Raw genomic sequence first — 6,085 nt, 5'->3', positions numbered from 1 at the left:
TTCCTTTGAGCTGTTGGCCAGGGTGGCCCAAGAGACTCCCAGACAGTAACCCAGCATGGAACTGGGGAAGAGAACAGCAGACCCCAATCTTATCTAAATGAATATTGGCAACTGCTTGCTGCTAGATGAGAAAAAGCTGATCTTCCTAAAACAAAGACCTCTAGATGGGCTGACTAGATTCACCAGAAGGGCAAGTAGTGGGGAATGGCTGGGGTGCCAACAACACAGCAGACAGTAGCAGGGATATCAGAGTATAAGGGCTCTAGTGGGGAGAGGAAGACTATGGGAGGGTGCTATCTAGGAAGGGGGTGTATAAATAAGTAAAAAAGAAAAAAAAATCCCTCAAAGCATAACAATTTGCTTCTTAATAATTAGTAGATGTGAAAAATATTACCATTTAAATCTACCTGATGACTTTATATCCATGCTCAGATGCCAAGGAGCTCAGAAAGTAACTGACTGTGACTAGTAATAATCAGTTGAAGGTGTTATTGGGCATGTTAAAGCTGTAATGATATGCTTCTTCCAAAAAAGTTTAAAAAATGTAGGAAACAGCATATCTTGAAATGGAGATCTTCTTTAAAGGGTAAAAACTCATTCAGTTTTATGTCTTATAGGGGTTATATGGAGTACAATATTGTATAACTGTATCAATTCACTGAAACCTAAAAGTTTACACTCAATTTTGAAAAAGATGCATCTTAGCTCTGGAGATTGTTATTGAATATGTCAATGCTGTTGTAATGAAATGCTTCTTCTAATTATATGGTTATTAAATAAATAATTTTTAAAATTAGCCAGGTCATGGTGATGGTGCACCCCTTTAATCTTAGCACTCAGAAGGCAGAGGCAAGTGGATTCGGGCCATCCTTGTCTACATAGAGCCATCTGGGGCAGCTGGGACTAGAGAATGACCCTGTCTTTCTAATAAATAAATAAGAAGAAAGGCTAAAATTTTCATCATTATTTACTATCCTTTTCAGAAATGGGTTAGAAAATTAAAGCATACTTAAAATTATAGAGAAAATTCTCTTTTGGAGAGTTTTTATCTGAGATTGAATATTTATTTTGAAATAGAATTACTTACATTTTAAATTCAAAATATCTTACTAAAAATCCCTTTCCCTGGTACATCCACCTTTCTTCCTTGCTGCCCTGGGATACTGTGCAGTCAGATAGTTAATTGCAAGCTCCAGAGCAGCAGAGTGACCGGCTCCTTGAGGTGACTATTTCACGTTCATTTATTACCTACCAATGTTTGCTGTGGACTTCTCGCTCAATAAACATGCATTAAATCAATGATGAAATGGCTAAAGATATAAAATAAGAATAATTACTAAAGAAAATTTTATCTGCAATATTAAATTAGCAACTGAATAAAAATTCAATTAAAGCATAATGCTAGGGTCTGGAAAGATGGTTTGGGGGTTAAGGGTACTTGTTACCCTTCCAGGGGACCCCAGCTCAGTTCACAACACCCACATCAGGTGACTCACAGCATCCTGTAACTCTAGGTACAACGGAAGCTATACTGATGCCCTCTTTGACCTCCACAGACATCTGCACAGGGGGCATTTACACCCACACTCAGAGAATAATATGAGTGAGAATTAATGGACATTCCCCAGTTATCCAAGATGGAGTTCAGAACAGACGATCCACCCACTGTTAATACATATTCTGATACCTAAACTACAAATGCAATGCATTCAATATTTATGATTTTCCTTTTTTTCTGTTTTGACATTCATTTGTAACAGAAAAGCAACTGAAAAGTCAATAGTAAGTTTAATGTAGCAGTAATTTAATTTAAAACAGAATGATGCTCGACAGCATTAATCATCAACAGTACAAAATTCCAATTACAAAATATGCACTTACATGAGCATTAGAGGTCAGTATATATTTCTACCTGATCTAATAGCTTATAAATAAGCCCAAAGGAAACTGTATTATTGAAAACAGTTCTGAATTTTTTTTCTGATAATTATTTTATTGTTTATTTGTTTCCCTTGTGTTATTTATATGTCTTTGTTCAGTGCTGGGGTTGACCCTGGCACTTCACCTGTGCTAAGCAAATGTTCTGTTACTGAGCTACATGGCCAATCTTTGATTATGTCTGTAAAAGCTGTGGGGGTGGTTTGATAAAAGCTATTCAGCAGATCAAGTATCAGCCCAGTATACTTCTAAAGTCCTTCCAGATGACTAGTAACTAGTCTTCATTTCCAGTTGACTTGAGAACACATTCTAAATATGATGAAAAGATTTCAATTTGACCAAACCAGTTATTACTGGGAAATCTGCATCTCAGAAGTTTTATATAATTCTGCATGATTTTTTATGATTATTTCACTGTTAAAGTGGAAATAAAAATCACAAATGGAATGAAAATGGTTATATTCTGAAAGCAAGATTTTTACTTCAGAGCATCATTGGAAATAGGGAGCTGTGCTAGCAGAAAACAGAGGACTGCTCATTCCTGGGCTTGCCTTTTAATGGACAAGCATCTCGCCAGTGGCTTAGTAAAAACCAGTCCTCCTGGCCGCAGAATGACCAGTGTGACAGTGTGAACTGTCTGAGTGAGAGAGCATTCACAGATGTTTAGGGGTTGGCCGTAATCCCCTTCTGATAGCTCTGCCAAAGCAAGGGGAACTTCATGTCTCTGATCCAAGCTGAAGTGGCTGTTAAACGTACCCAGAGAAATTTCCTTAAAATTTAGGCATATCATCAATAAGGTACTTGAGTTATATTAGCACTTTTCAAAGAAATCATTTTTTCTGTTCGAAAATATTTTTATAATGGCTTTAATGCAGTGCATATCTGGAAAGTCAACTTATTATGGGTCAGGCAGAATGGAAGCATGTTGCTGTTGGAACAGAAGCACCACTGATTTCCAGACTCTAAAACAGGAATGAAAACACACAACGTTTATGTGGCACAGCAAAGCAATAAGGCCAATGTAAAGAACAGGAAGAAAGAATAGGGGACCACAGATACCCACCCAGTCTCCTGGGGACACCTAAGCCATAAGGATGAGATCACAACTCTCACTGAAGGATACACAGTGATCTGAACATATCTATATTCTGTAGGAGAAAACACATGTCTTTACTTATTTTAGCAATTTACTAAAAATCTGGGGCTTTATAGCTTAATCTTTTTCAATTTCTAAAATACCACTAAACAGAAAAATATGTGAACAAACTGTAGAGGGATGACAGTGCTATATTTTGTGGACAAACAGAACTTGACACCAGAAGGAAGCAGAGCCATCTTCAAAGCTGACAGTTTCACACGAATATGTGCCTTGCTATTTCCCAGTGTTATGATCAGCGCGCAGGCTTATTCGCATACAGACAAGTTGGTGATGAGCAACCACACTGTACTTGTCAGAGGTGATTAAAACACTGTTCTTGCTCCCTAGCTCATTTCACTGTGACTTTGGCTCAGAATCTCAACTCATTACAGTTTGGTTGAAACAAAGGTTTTAACAAAGAACGATGCAACAAGCTTGAAAATCCGATTAAAATGAGGTCACAGTACATAAAGGCTTAGTGAAGAAAGAATCACGGCGGGGCTTTAAAAAGTAAGAGAGCTTTAATACCATACAAAGAACAGAACTCTTGGTCTGCCCAGAAGAGTAAGCATTTTGGTGAACCTGAGGGCTGGATAACACTTACTAGGAAACTCATAGTGTTTTGCAAAGGGTGGCTGCTGGCTGTCTGAGGTTTCAGAGGGAGGCGCCAGGCCACAGGTGGTTTGTATTCAACCCTACAAGTGATTTGGGAGTATGCGGTTGTATAACCTTATCTAAGGAATCCTAGTCAGATAGTCACTTTAAATGTTGTGTATATTTGCCATTTATATTACCAAGAAAAATTCTAGAGCCATAATTATCCGTTTTTTTTCCTTAATTTTAAGTGCCTGAGTGTTTTGCCTATATGTATATAAATACACATGTGAAATGCGGTGGAGATCAGAAGAAGGCATCACATTACTTGGAACTGGAGTTACAGATGATTGTTAGCCACTATCTGGGTGCTGGGCTCAAACCTAGCTCTCTGCAAGAGCATCCACTGCTCTTACCACTGAGCCACCTCTCTGGTTCCTATGATTAGTTTAAAATACTGTTGTTAGTATTTTCATTAAATCAATAAAATGACACATTAATAGGATCCTTTATTTTTCTGTGTATAACTGGCCTTCAATATTATTTCAATATCATTCCATTAAAAATGAATTTCTATTTAAAAATAACCCAGGTTAGTGCTCAAATGCATGGAGTACAAATGACCTTGAAATCTAAAGACTTTGATGACACCCAATCAAGGAGTTTTTATAACTTTTATAAATTGATTTATGGAAAAAATCAGAACTATGTGTGTGTGTGTTTGTATAAACATGGAACTTATACATTTGAGTAATGTAACTAAACTCTAATTGGAAATGTGTTTGATAATTTCAAACCTTTATGGAAGGAGAGATAATTTCTCTGAGGGTTTGAACTGGTATACAGTCATTGGTACCTGGGCTTATCCATTCAAAAACCTTCTAACCCCATGCCAATTTTGATAAATATTGCAATATATATTCTCCTTACAGGTAGATTAAAATTTAAGCTTATAGATACAGTGGTTTCTACTAATTAGTTGGGTTATTGGCTGGTATGACAGAAGAGGGTCGTTCTGAATTGACACAATCCATTTCCTCATGTGACTGTTTCTACCAACCTGTGACTTGTACAATTCCTCAGGGTTTACATAATGACACAGAGGCTTCTTTTTACGTATATTAAGATTCTATGAGGTTGTTTATTTACAAAAATCAGCAAATTCTCACATTTTAATGCAATGCTTTGAACCGATGACACAAACACTGAATTCTTTTCAAACTGTGTTCGGATCCCACTGCTACCAAACCCCAGGCTCTGAGGTCGGTGGGTGAACCCGTGGGTAGGAATTGGGGTGCCAGTGCATTTTCCCCTATTTTCTCTCACAGGCCTGTTATTAAACTTTGGATTTGAGGCAATACAACTCTGTTTAACTTCCGTGGTGATCCATGATTTAGCATATGCTATGATATGTTGGAATGGAAAAGCAATCTGTTTCTTTAACAAACCAAGTTCACCTTCAAAAGTATCTTGAGAATTGGTTAAGAAAATAATTGGACTTTGCTAGACAAGGTTGCTTTCTTTAATCAAGTGCAGTTTTGATGTTAGTGAATTAGGAAAGTGCATGTTTCCTATCTGCCAGGTCAGCTGAATCAACCAGGAAATCAGAGGGATGTTCTGGGTAATATGCCACCAGGGAATCTAAAAGATCTCACTTTAGCTCGAGTAACAAACATTCAGAGAAATGTTTCCTGACACCTAACTGTCATTTCTAATAGAAAATATAACAACCCTCCCACTCTCTCTCTCTAACACACAAACACAATCTTTCTCACACACAGTCTCTCTTCCATACACACACACACACACACACACACACACACACACACACACACACAGAGCCCCCTGCCTGTCTTACACACACTCATACACATTCACATATATACACACTCCACAGATTATTTCCCCTATGAATTTACTATATCACATCTTGCTGCATGCAAGACAGTAGTTGATTTCTCTGTTGAATGACACTTTGTTAATTCTGCTGTTTCAAGCCAGCAATTTTAGAATCAACTCATTTGTATCAAGTGACTAAAACAGTTTTATGTTTAAGGGAAACCTGAAGTTACCAATGGTATTGAAAGATAATACTGGACAATGTGTCCAAGATTGCAACCTCCGCTGTTGATAAAAATATTGTAAGGGACGTCTAAGAGTAATCAGAAAGCATTTGTGCTTTCCTTAATTGACTCCTTGAGTGCCTACAGTCTTTTTTAAAGATTCAACTCAGAATATTTTCCTCAGATCCTCCTAAGTAAAATAACTGTAAGTCTCATATCACTACATAGCTGTAGTTTCAACATTTGATGGGTGTGAGGCAAGATAACAAAGTGTTTGAGGCTAACATGGACCAACAGTGTTATCCTTATTCAATAAATGAAAAAAATAAAAAATTGGCCCCCAAATATATAA

Source organism: Nannospalax galili, unplaced genomic scaffold (assembly GCF_000622305.1).
Source record: "Nannospalax galili isolate Female #2095 unplaced genomic scaffold, S.galili_v1.0 scaffold824, whole genome shotgun sequence".
Lineage (NCBI taxonomy): Eukaryota > Metazoa > Chordata > Mammalia > Rodentia > Spalacidae > Nannospalax > Nannospalax galili.
The sequence above is the reverse complement of the archived record's forward strand: the minus strand, read 5'-3'. Positions refer to the sequence as shown.